Raw genomic sequence first — 14,065 nt, forward strand, 5'->3', positions numbered from 1 at the left:
GGTTAATGGTGGATTGACAGATTGAGAGAGGGAGACATCAATACAAGGAGAAAGAGGATGGAAGACATAAGGAGGAGATGGAGAAAGATAAACAAAGAGAGAGAGAAAGTCAAAGAAAGAGACATATTAATATTCAGAATGTGTCCTTTGGCAGTGCGAGTGTACATTTCCCCCGGTGATAAGCAGAGCTTGAGGTAAAACAGAGGCATGGCTGAACAGGCCCTAAGAGAAAGGAAAACTCATGCTCACTCACGCATCCACCCAGACAACCCAATATGTCACTACTGGAAAAGCATTCACACAATAATGAATTGGAAAGATGAACAATAGCAGCTTGTATCTGTCAAAGGACTGGAGGACTATATTGTTTTTCCTTGAAGAGCAAATTCAATCTGTCAGTGTGTCAGAGAGAGATAGTTGCATTTGTGTATGTGTGTGTCAGACAAAGATAATTGCATTGACTGAGAAGATGCATTTGCTGAGAAGAATTCATAAGATATACTTTATTAGTATAGATAGACGCAAGATAGAAATGTGTCTTCTGCTTTTATCCAACCCCCCCTGATACACAGACACATATTAGGTTGGAGCACAGGCCAGTCACAGAGCAGCGCCCAATGAGCATTTTTTTTAGGGTGTTAAAGCTCCTTGCTCAAGCGAACATCAGCGGTTGGTTGCAACTGAGATATTGATGCCAGCAACCCTCTGGTTGCCAGCTCACTCCCCGCCAGCACTGGGATTCGATCCGGCAACCGCTGGGGTTCAGAGAGAGATTGATTGATAGAGATTGATTAGTGTGGGAAATAAAGAAAGACAACTCAAGGTTTGTACCCCCACTGGGCCAGTGGATGAGTGATGGTGTGTCACTGTCTGATCTACAGCTTAATGGGAACATTACCAGACAGGCTGTTTACGCTCACGACTTAATGATGAACAGTGAAACTAGTACGCTGTGTGTGTGTGTATATGTGTGTGAGTGTGTGTATGGATGTATGTGTGTATGTGTGTTTGTGTGTAAATACATGTGTATGTCTGTTTGTGTGTGTGTGTGTGTAAATACATGTGTATGTCTGTGTGTGTGTGTGTGTGTGTGTGTGTGTGTGTGTGTGTGTTTGTGTGTAAATACATGTGTATGTCTGTTTGTGTGTGTGTGTGTGTGTTTGTGTGTGTGTAAATACATGTGTATGTCTGTTTGTGTGTGTGTGTGTGTATGTGTATTTGTGTGTGTGTAAATACATGTGTATGTCTGTTTGTGTGTGTATGTGTAGTTTGTGTGTGTGTAAATACATGTGTATGTCTGTTTGTGTGTGTGTGTGTGTATGTGTGTTTGTGTGTGTGTAAATACATGTGTATGTCTGTTTGTGTGTGTGTGTGTATGTGTGTTTGTGTGTGTGTAAATACATGTGTATGTCTGTTTGTGTGTGTGTGTATGTGTGTTTGTGTGTGTGTGTGTGTATGTGCGTGCAGTGATTTCATCAAGTGAAGTACACATCTTTGTACTGTTTATAATAATAACAAATGATGGTTTCTTTCAGACAGACATTGTCAAAGCGACACTACAACATGAATCACAATACACAGCTTGGTGGAAAATATCTCCTTTAAAGAGACCAGATTTCCCATATCTGTAACCATGGTGACTAAAACAGTCGTTTCAGAGAGTGGTAGACCTTCCATCTCATCAGAATAATTGCAGTAGTTTGAAGAGGAAAAGAATACCTTGGCTGTCAGCTCCAAGACAGACTGTTTTATGTATTTTATCTGCTAAGTACCTTTGCATAGAGAACTGTCAGTGGTATAATGGGAGTAGGAGTAAAGAGGACAGTTAAGAGGTTAGTATAATACATGTGTAATGGTTAGGGGCGCTGGGAAGTAGAGAGAGAGAGAGAGAGAGGAAACAGCTGTATTGGTCGGAAGAACTACACTGAGACATTACGTTGGTAGAGAATATGAAGGGGAGATGGAGAGAGGGAGAAAGAGAGAGAGAGTGATAGGGAGAGAGAGAGATTGAAAGAGAGAGTGGTAGGGAGAGAGAGTTGTAGAGTGAGAGAGACAGAAGAGAGAGAAAGAGGGAGAATGGTAAGGAGAGAGACAGAGAGAGAATGGTAGAGAGACAGACACTTCCTGTCAGTTCCCATAAAGGTGTCCATCCATCCCTCTCAGTCAAGCAGAGCTTTGTGACGAGTCATGCGCCCCTGAGTATTCTGTACACATATAGTACGATGAGTAGTTGAAAAGCTACACTAACAAAGACACAGTAGAGGTTATTCAATACCCTTGTTGTCAGATATAGCGCCTTTACTCCTTCCTATGAAGAAACAGTCAGTAGATTTGTACTGTATATTTGAAGAAAGCAGATTGGTAGCGAGTGAATTGTTGTTATTCATCGGGATTTCAGGGTGTGTTGACTTGGGGAGAAATGTATTTCGCCTTGGGGAGAAATACATGAAACCTGTGGTTTTTGAACAATGGCCCTCTGGCCTCTGTTGGTTAATAGTGAAATACTAACACATTCAGTCAAAGCACTCTGAACCACACACACTGATGGCAGCAGAGAGACCAATGTGTTGAATAAAACCCAGCGTCATTTTGCCTGAGGCTGTACTATGCCCCGCAGGCACCAAGAGACAGACAGACACGCACGTACAGACACATTCACCAAGCAGTTCTAACAAGATAACGACAACACACTAACAGGCATACTGAATAAAGATTAGATTCTCAAACAGTGTCTGATCCACAGCCTTCCAAGTGTGTTTAACTCAACAGACAGCGAAAACAACAATCCGTATGCAGTGAATGCCAAATGTGTTTACAGCAATCTGGTCCCAATTTGGATGGAAACAGCATTTGCATTTTTTTTTATTCAGACAAGTAAACAAACGAGGAGAAGAAAATGGGGTCTGAAGTTCGTGTTCTGAGCAGAATTACAACTACAAAACACTTCCCAAATATTTTTTGACATGAGAAATGTCTCTAAGTTCACACTTCAATGTCAAAACAATATCAAGGCAATATCTACTAAGAATTCAACATCCTGTAGATGCTACCCACTCTCTCCCTGCTCCCTTCCACCCTATCTGCAGCACATGTAGGGCACTTCTGCCCCATCAAAGGGGAGATCAAATGTCCTGATACGAGACAGTCATGCCCTTTACAGTAGACATTGAAGCAAACTACACGTTCCCTTCCAAGTCTCCACTCCCTCCTTTCAGAGAACACTGAAGTGCACTCATCTCCTTCCCTTCAGAGGTCAAACTACATGTTCCCTTCCAAGTCTCCACTCCCTCCTTTCAGAGAACACTGAAGTGCACTCATCTCCTTCCCTTCAGAGGTCAAACTACATGTTCCCTTCCAAGTCTCCACTCCCTCCTTTCAGAGAACACTGAAGTGCACTCATCTCCTTCCCTTCAGAGGTCAAACTACATGTTCCCTTCCAAGTCTCCACTCCCTCCTTTCAGAGAACACTGAAGTGCACTCATCTCCTTCCCTTCAGAGGTCGAACTGCATGTTCCATTGCTCCCGAGTGGTACAGCAGTCTAAGGCACTGCATCTCAGTGCTAGAGGTGTCACTACAGACCCTGATTCGATCCCGGGCAATATCACAACCGGTCGTGATAGGGAGTCCCATAGGGTGGTACACAATTAGCCCAACGTCGTGACGGTTTGTAAATAAGAATTTGTTCTTAACTGACTTGACTAGTTAAATAAAGGTTAAATAAAAACAGGTTAAATAAAAACAAAAATGTTCCATTCCAAGTCTCCCTCCCTGGATGTCCTGAGAGCCCTTAAGTGCTATGGCCCTCTGCCTTTCAGTACACACACACGCACCCGTCAAGGGTCTGGAGCTAGTGTTGTAACAGCAGCTGTGAATAAGGCAGTGTGTGGGTGTGTGTGTGTGTGTGTTTACTCCACCCAGTCCCCTCAGATGTCCTTTGTAGCTGCAGTAATCTGCCCATCCATCTCTCTGCCACCCCATCCACTCAGCAACACAGCCCAACGAAGGGAGGGAGGAGAAGAAAGAGAGATGAAGCAATGGACCCCTGAGACAGAGAAGGAAGACTGGCTCCCTGGTCCCTTAGCAGTGATTACACTAGCTGCTCTCTACCATGGATCCACCCACATAACTGTGAGAGAGCTGTGTGAGAGAGAGAGTGTGTGTGTGTGTGTGTGTGTGTGTGTGTGTGTGTGTGGGGGGGGGGTGAATGCATATGGCAGAGTAGCAGGGGCTAGGGGGTAATGGAGTGGGGCTAGGTAGGATTGGATAAGGGGTTGGGTGAGGGATGCCAGTGGTGTGTGTGTGTGTGAGTGATAGGGGATAAGAGAAGCTCATCCACACAGAGCGCTAGGAGCTACAGGCTATTTTGGAACAGGGAAGAACGGGGGAGGAAGTTAACAACAAAGGACCTCTGAAGTGTCAATCCCTCCTGTATCCTGGCAACCATCCAGGACAGGAAGAAACCTCTGGATACAGGAAATATTTTCCAACATGCAAAATAACCATGCCTTGTACCAGTTTAGGTACACTCAGCTCCAGCCATCTATCTCTCTCCCCACAAGTTTGTGACGGACTAGTTTTAAACCTGGTCACCTGAATGTGTTAGCCTGCCGAACTAAAGACTTGTGAAACACAAACCATCAGCACTGTTGCCAACTAACTACAGTTGCTCTCTGGAGGCACAATCTAGACAGGATTGGAAAGATCCGCGCGCGTGTAGGGTTGTTGTGATGGAGAGCACCAAGCTGAGAGCCCTGCACGTGGATTGAGAAGGCCGGAGTACAGATTATGTAATACAGCAGAGATGACAGGCAGAGCAGCCCCCCCCCACACACACACACACACACATTTGATTTACTATCCTTGTGGGGACACAAAAATGTATTGCCATTCAAAATCTAACCCTACCTAACCCCTAATTCTAACCCTAACCCCTAATTCTAACCCAAAACCCCTAATTCTAACCCTAACCCCTAATTCTAACCCTAACCCCCAATTCTAACCCTAACCCCTAATTCTAACCATAAACCTTAAGCCTAAAGTAGCCTTTTTCCTTGTGGGGGGCAGTGAAATGTCCCCACTTGTTCGAATTGTCCTCGTTTTACTATCCTTGTGAGGACTTCTGGTACCCACAAGGATAGTAAAACCAAACCACACACACAATGAACCTCAAACAGTCACTGCCATAATAGGACTACCCTAAGTACATCGTATTATAGAATTGCCGCAGTATCTTTAATCATTTGAGTGTACCAAACATTAAGAACACCTTCCTAATATTGAGTTGCACCCCCCTTTTGCCACCAGAACAGCCTCAATTTGTCAGGGCATGGACTCCATAAGGTATCGAAGCGTTCCACAGGGATGCTGGCCCATGTTGACTCCAATGCTTCCCACAGTTGTGTCAAAATGGCTGGATGTCATTTGGGTGATGGACCATTCTTGATACACTCTTGAAACGGTCGAGGGTGAAAAACTCAGCATATACAGTGGTGTGATATTCAGGTTTTTATCTGTATTCTGTCCTCATAAATAAAGAACCGTGTCTATCTGTGTCTGTGACATTACTATTGATGACTGATATTAATGGCCTGCTCAGTACGACTAAGCACAACCAGGTCAATGCCTCTAGACCTGGGGTAATGGAGGAAGGGGAGAGGTGTGTGTGTGTGCACGTGCATGCAGCAGAGGAGTATATATTCTTAATCTTAATAGTAAGGGGTCCCTTCCCTCAGAACTGTCTATGCCTGTGGCCATGTTTATATACGGTAGCTGATACAGTGAGCCTCCAAGGACAGTGTTTAAATGAGCAGACTGAATGGCTCTAGTGTTACTATAGTAAATCTATGCGGCGCAACAGGGAGAGAGAGAGTTTGCCAGTGAAGAGCTGATCCAATCAGTGAAGACATTATTCATGACAGATGATTTCTATGACAGGGTTTGGCAAATGCCAACTATTTGGAGAGGTGAGGCTAAAACAGCATTTTAGCAGTTAGCAGCACATTTAAACTATTGCTACACGTATACCATTTATGTTTCAGTGTTGTGTTTGTGTAGTTAATGGATATCAGGCTAAGTGGTTGTTTTTCTGAAGTTGTTCAGGTTAGACACTGGTGAAAAACACACGGCCATCATTTATTCACACATACACACACCACTGAATACTTAACACCTCACCTTCCTGATTCTTCAGTCATGAGGTGAAAACAATAATAGTCTTTGGAAAGTTGGCACTTTGAATTATTTACTGATACAGCGAAGAGAGAGAGCGAAACAGAGAGAGAGTGAGTGAGAGACTTCACTTGCTTTGGCAATGTTAACATATGTTTCCCATGCCAATAAAGCCCCTTGATTTGAGAGAGAGCATGTTAGAGAGTGAGAGTGTGAGAAAGTGAGAGAGTGAGAGAGAATGTTAGAGAGCGAGAGAGAGAGAAAAAGAGAGAGAGAGAAAAAGAGAGAGAGAGACAGCAAGCAGTAGCATCCCAATCTCCTGCTGTAGATAGTTTCCGAGGCCATCTGTTGAGCAGTGTAAGCAGTATGCGCCATTAAAACACTCTTTTGCTTTCAAACACACCTGCAGGCATCCAAACAGGAGAGGGGAGGATAAGAGTTGAGTAGAAACAGACTGCACACCTCTAAGCTGTTTGTTCTACAACTCACATCTAGATCACAGCAGAGCAAAGCAGAACAGAGTTCAGGGACACCAGTAGTATAATCTAAACAACCCAACAAAACTGAGTCCAATAGTTCTCAAACTGGACCATTTTGTTTCTCTCCGTCACCCACGCACATTCAACATTTAGATAATAAAGCATTTGACCTTTCCATTGTGTTGATTGGTTTATTTCCAGTTTTGAAGTATACGTTTTCTCAAGATGATTGATGAGAAAAGTATTATCCAACCCATTGGGTATCTCTCTGCACCCTCATATGCCATGTCTTGAAATACGCAGGCAGACGGATTAAAATACATTTTACGGTGCATTTGGAAAGTATTCAGACCCATTGACTTTTTCCACATTTTGTTCCGTTAAAGCCGTATTCTAAAATGTATTTAATTGTTTTTTTTGCTCATCAAGCTCAAATCAAATCGTATTTGTCACGTGGCAAATACAGTGAAATGATTACTTACAAGCCCTTTAACCAACAATGCTTTAAGAAGTTAAGAAAAAAAAGATAAGTAAAACATTAACAATAAAAGTAACAAATAATTAAACAGCAACAAAATTGTCATGCCCTGATCTGTTTCACCTGTTCCTGTGATTGTCTCCACCCCCTCCAGATGTCGCTTATTTATCCCTGTGTTTCCTGTCTCTCTGTACCAGTTCATCTTGTGTGTTAGTCGAGTCAACCAGCTTTCCCGCCTGCCTGCCCTGACCTTGATTCTGCCTGCTCTTCGGTACCTTTTGGACTCTGAACTGGTTTTGACCCTTTTGCCTGTCCACGACCATTCTCTTGCCTTGCTATATTGGATTAATTAATATTGTAAGACTCCAACAATCTGCCTCCTGTGTCTGCATCTGGGTCTCGCCTTGTGTCATGATAAAAATAACAATAGGGACGCTATATACAGGGGGTACCGGTACAGAGTCAATGTCTGGGGGCACCGGTTAGTAGAGGTAATTGAGGTGATATGTACATGTAGGTAGAGTTATGCATAGTGACTATGCATAGATAATAAACAGAGAGCAGCAGTGTAAAAGAGGGGTCTGGGTATCCCTTTGATTAGCTGTTCAGAAGTCTTATGGCTTGGGGGTAGATGCTGTTAAGAAGCCTCTTGGGCCTAGACTTGGTGCTCCGGTACCGCTTGCCGTGTGGTAGCAGAGAGAACAGTTCATGACTAGGGTGGCTGGAGTTTTTAGGGCCTTCCTCTGACACCACCTGGTATAGAGGTCCTGGATGGCAGAAAGCTTGGCCCCGATGATGTACTGGGTCGTAATCACTACCCTTTGTAGTGCCTTGTGGTCAGAGGCTGAGAAGTTGCCATACAAGGCAGTGATGCAACCAGTCAGGATGCTCTCGATGGTGCAGCTGTAGAACCTTTTGATGATCCGAGGACCCATGCCAAATCTTTTCAGGCTCCTGAGGGGGAATAGGCTTTGTCGTGCCCTCTTCATGACTATCTTAGTGTGTTTGGACCATGATAGTTTGTTGGTGATGTGGACACCAAGGAACTTGACACTCAACTTGCTCCACTACAGCCCTGTCGATGAGAATGGGGGCGTGCTCGGTCCTCCTTTTCCTGTAGTCCACAATCATCTCCTTTGTCTTGATCATGTTGAGGGAGAGGTTGTTGTCCTGGCACCACACATCTCATCATTGTTGGTGATCAGGCCTACCACTGTTGTGTCATTGGCAAACTTGATGATGTTGTTGGAGTCATGCCTGGCCATGCAGTCATGAGTGAACAGGGAGTACAGTAGAGGACTGAGCACGCACACCTGAGGGGCCCCCATGTTGAGGACCAGCATGGCGGTTGTGTTCTTACCTAACCTTACCACCTGGGGGCAGCCCGGATCCAGTTGCAGAGGGAGGAGTTTAGTCCCTGGGTCCTTAGCTTAGTGATGAGCTTTCAGGGCACTATGTTGTTGAACGCTGAGCTGTAGTCAATGAATATCATGCTCACATAGGTGTTAATTTTGTCCAGGTGGGAAAGGGCAGTGTGGAGTGCGATTGAGATTGTGTCATCTGTGGATCTGTTGGGGTGGAATGCAAATTGGAGTGGGTCTAAGGTTTCTGGGATAATGGTGTTGTGAGCCACGACCAGCCTTTCAAAGCACTTCATGGCTACAGACGTGAGTGCTACGGGTTGGTAGTCATTTAGGCAGGTTACCTTAGTGTTATTGGGCACAGGGACTATGGTGGTCTGCTTGAAACATGTTAATATTACACACTCAGTCAGGGACAGGTTGAAAATGTCAGTGAAGACACTTGCCAGTTGGTCAGCAAATGCTCAGAGTACACGTCCTGGTAATCAGTCTGTCCCTGCAGCCTTGTGAATGTTGACCGGTCTTACTCACAGAGAGCGTGATCACACAGTCATCCGGAACAGCTGATGCTCTAATGCATGCTTCAGTGTTGCCTCGAAATGAGCATAGAAGTAATTTAGCTCGTTTGGTAGGCTCGTGTCACTGGGCAGCTTGCGGATGTGCTTCCCTTTGTAGTCTGTAATAGTTTGCAAGCCCTGACACATCCGACGAGTGTTGGAGCCGGTGTAGTACAATTAAATCTTAGTCCTGTATTGATGCTTTGCCTGTTTGATGGTTCGTCAAAGGGCATAGCAGGATTTCTTATAAGCTTCCGGGTTAGAGTCCCACTCCTTGAAAGCGGCAGCTCTACCCTTTAGCTCAGTGCGGATGTTGCCTGTAATCCATGGCTTTTGGTTGGGGTATGTACGTACGGTCACTGTGGGGATTATGTCATCGATGCACTTATTGACGAAGCCAGTGATTGATGTGGTGTACTCCTCAATGCCATTGGAAGAATCCCGGAAACATATTCCAGTCTGTGATAGCAAAACAGTCCTGTAGCTTAGCATCTGCTTCATCTGACCACTTTCTTATTGACTGAGTCACTGGTGCTTCCTGCTTTAGTTTTTGCTTGTAAGCAGGAATCAGGAGGATATAATTGTGGTTATGGTCTCTGTGTGTGGAGTAAAGGTGGTCTAGAGTTTTTTCCCTCTGGTTGCACATTTAACATGCTGGTAGAAATTAGGTAAAACGAATGAGTTTCCCGGCATTAAAGTCCCTGGCCAATAGGAGCGCCGCCTCTGGATGAGCATTTTCCTGTTTGCTTAAGGCCGTATACAGCTCATTGGGTGCGGTCTTAGTGCCAGGATTGGTTTGGGGTGGTACATAGACAGCTACGAAGAATACAGATGAATATTCCCTTCGTAAATAGTGTGGTCTACAGCTTATCATGAGATACTCTACCTCAGGCGAGCAAAACCTTGAGGTTTCCTTAGATTTCGTGCTGTTGTTTACAAATATACACAGACCGCCACCCCTTGTCTTACCAGAGGCCGCTGTTCTTTCCTGACAAAAAAGCTTAAAACCTGCCAGCTGTACGTTATTCATGTCATTGTTCAGCCACGACTTGGTGAAACACAAGATATTACAGTTTTTAATGTCCCATTGGTAGGATATAGGTGATCGAAGTTTGTCTATTTCATTATCGTTTGACTGTACGTTGGCTAATAGGACCAATGGTAAAGGTAGATTGCCCTCTCGGCGACAGATCCTTACAAGGCCCCTGGACCTTCGTCCTCGATACCTCCATCTCTTTTACATCTCTTTTACAAGGCACCTCCATCTCTCATCTCGTCTGAAGTAAATCCTTCCCTTCTGACCCGTTGAAGAGAAAGTATTCTTCAGTACGGGGTGAGTAATCGCTGTCCTGATATCTAGAAGCTCTTTTCGGTCATAAGTCACTGTGGCAGAAACATTATGTACAAAATAAGTTACAAATAACGCTATTGTGCTGTAGCATTTGTGAATTTTTTTCTCTTGTGTAATACATTCAATACATTAGTTTATACTGGATTAACAGTATGACCTCCATCTTGTGCCAATATCAGTTATTTTTAAGTCTTGGTTCCAGTAGTTTACATTTTTTTCTAAGAGATTGTCTGTTAGAAAGGCTCTCTGCAAGGTTTTGTATATCTTATCTATCATATGAATATCCTTTTTTGACTCAAATGTAAGTTTCTATTTCACAGAACCTACGGACTGTGCCTTTAGTCCACAACACTAGCCTTGGTGTCTTTCAAGTTGTTCACATGATGTCGTTGGATTGATTTGTGGCTGCGATCAAGGAGCGGTTGGAAGTAAAAGGCTTCGTCAAATGAATGAGACCTGACAGGAGAAAATAGACCTTAAGCTCTTTGGCTCATTTCCTTTCATGAGCTTCCAGAAAACACACAGTGGATGAAGTACACCCCCCTCCCCCACCCACACACACCTCTACTACCAATGTCACACACTCCCGTCCCAATCCATCTCTGTGTAATCCATCATGTGCACACACACACACACACACACACACACACACACACACACAAAGGGGGTGAGCAAGGCCTTTCCTAACCCTCTATTGCTGTAGCGATTTCACACCGTGTTGTTTCCAATCTGATCCATATTGAACACGCCGTTGACATAACTCTATCTTTAACCCTTTGATGCGTACGATTACATATTTGTAATCATTGTAGTGGTCCCTGCTGTGTACCCTCGCAAATACAGTAACAGTCAAAAGTTTGGACACACCTACTCATTCAAGAGTTTTTATTTTGACTATTTTCTACATTGTGGAATAATAGTGAAGACATCAACACTATGAAATAACACCTAAGGAATCATGTAGTAACCTCCACCATCACTCAACCTCAACCCAATTGAGATGGTTTGGGATGAGTTGGAGCGCAGAGTGAAGGAAAAGCAGCATATTTGAAATGTTTGATGTATTTGTTACAGTGTGTACAAGTACCGGAGCACATGACTTGACAAGTCGTTTACAGTTCTTGACAAATCACAAAGCAAATAAAATGTTATCGCCTCACAGATCATCACCTCAAATACAAGCCTACTGCCTAGCCTAACTGTAGCGTGAAAGCTAAACAGGGTTGCCAGATATGGATGAAACCATTTCAGAGGGGTTTTGGGGGGATTTCAAGTCCATGGAGGATAGAAATGGGGGAAGGTATCTTGGGGTCATACGATGCAGGAAATATTACTATGATGGGGGATTTAACAATAAATGGGGGGCAAACACAGGAGAAGTTGATAAGCTAAATAAAAATAAAACTCCTGGAAAGGGGGTCTGAGCTGGCAACCCTGAGGTACCATAGTTACAATCTGATGCTGCGTTCAAATCAACTGGGAACTCAGAAATCTACGACTTCCGATTTCAGTACGTTCACAACAACTGGGAACTCTGGAGAAAAAAAAGAGCTCAGACTGGGAAAAATTGTTTTGAAAGGTCATACAACTCTGTCTCTTTCTAGAGCTCCGACTTTCCAACCTAAAGATCATGGACGTCATGATTTAACCTCGTATTCTTTTCAGAGTTCCCAGTTGTATTGAAAGCACCATAAGTCAGTCGAGTGAACCATCCCTTCACCTCATTTTGTTATAACATCTTTGGTCTGACAGCCAAAACGCATTGTATTATGTCAACAAACATGGCGCCACACAGAGCTGGCAAATAGCTTAGCATTAGCTCATCATAATCAGTACAACCTTCAAAAAAATTTTTTTTACACACATAATATGTGTCCATTACAATCTAAACAAGAAATTGGAATGCATGATTTGTCACCAGCACTTGAAAAACCTGAATAAAACAGTAAATGCTCCATATATACAGTCGTGGCCAAAAGTTGAGAATGACACAAATATTCGTTTTCACAAAGTTTGCTGCTTCGCTTCATTGTCTTTAGATATTTTGTCAGGTGTTACTATGGAATATTGAAGTATAATTACAAGCATTTCATAAGTGTCAAAGGCTTTTATTGACAATTACATGAAGTTGATGTAAAGAGTCAATATTTGCAGTGTTGACCCTTCTTTTTCAAGACTTTTTTTCAAGACGCCCGTTGCTGACAGGTGTATCAAATCAAGCACACAGCCATGCCATCTCCGTAGCCAAACATTGGCAGTAGAATGGCCTTACTGAAGGGCTCAGTGACTTTCAACGTGACACCGTCATAGAATGCCACCTTTCCAACAAGTCAGTTCATCAAATTTCTGCCCTGCTAAAGCTGCCCCGGTCAACAGTAAGTGCTGTTATTGTGTAAGTGTAAACATCTAGGAGCAACAACGGCTCAGCCGCGGAGTGGTAGGCCACACAAGTTCACAGAACGGGACCGCCGAATGCTGAAGTACGTAGCGTGTAAAAATCCTCTGTCCTCGGTTGGCACACTCACTACCGAGTTCCTGCTTCTGTAAGCAACCTCAGCACAATAACTGTTCTTCTGGAGCTTCAAGAAATGGGTATACATGGCCGAGCAGCCGCACACAAGCCTAAAATCACCATGCGCAATGCCAAGAGTCGGCTAGAGCTGGGTAAAGCTCGCCGCCATAGGACTCTGGAGCCGTGGAAACGCGTTCTCTGGAGTGATGAATCATGCACCATATGGCAGTCCGACGGACTAATATTGGTTTGGCAGATGGCAGGAAAACGCTACCTTCCCCAATGCATGGTGCCAACTTGAGGTTAACCGATTATGATTTTTCAACGCTGATACCAATAATGATTATTGGAGGACCAAAAAAAGCTGATGCTGATTAATCAGACAATTTTTATACATATATTTGTAATAATGACAATTACAACAATACTGAATGAACAATGAACACTAACTTAAAATAATAAACTCAATTTAGTCTCAAATAAATAATGAATCATGTTCAATTTTGTTTAAATAATGCAAAAACAGTGTTGGAGAAGAAAGTAAAAGTACAATATGTGCCTTGTAAAAAAGCTAACGTTTAAGTTCCTTGCTCAGAACATATGAAAGCTGGTGGTTCCTTTTACATGAGTCTTCAATATTCCCAGTTAAGAAGTTTTAGGTTGTAGTTATTATAGGACTATTTCTCTCTATACCATTTGTATTTCATAGACCTTTGACTATTGGATGTTCTTATAGGCACTATAGTATTGCCAGCCTAATCTCAGGAGTTGATAGGCTTGAAGTCATAAACAGCGCTGTGCTTCAAGCGTTGCGAAAAGCTGCTGACAAACAGAGGAAAGTGCGGTTGGAACAAATGCTTACGAGCCTGTTGCTGCCTACCACCGCTCAGTCAGACTGCTCTATCAAATATCAAATCATAGACTTAATTATAATAAACACACATAAATACGAGCCTTAGGTCATTAATATGGTCAAATCCGGAAACTATAATTTCAAAAAACAAAACGTTTATTCTTTCAGTGAAATACGGAACTGCTCTGTATTTTATCAAACGGGTGGCAACCCTAAGTCTAAATATTGCTGTTACATTGCACAACCTTCAATGTTATATCATAATTATGTAAAATTCTGGCAAATTAATTACAGTCTTTGTTAGG

General features: G+C 43.3%; 1 protein-coding gene across 1 annotated transcript in view; it reads right to left on the reverse strand.

The window, feature by feature from the left end:
* LOC112251158 (carboxyl-terminal PDZ ligand of neuronal nitric oxide synthase protein-like) overlaps nucleotides 1-14,065 on the reverse strand; it is a 163,611-nt gene that overhangs the window by 43,931 nt on the left and 105,615 nt on the right. The window lies entirely within an intron of this gene.

This window comes from Oncorhynchus tshawytscha, linkage group LG05, assembly GCF_018296145.1.
Source record: "Oncorhynchus tshawytscha isolate Ot180627B linkage group LG05, Otsh_v2.0, whole genome shotgun sequence".
NCBI classification, from domain to species: Eukaryota; Metazoa; Chordata; class Actinopteri; order Salmoniformes; family Salmonidae; genus Oncorhynchus; species Oncorhynchus tshawytscha.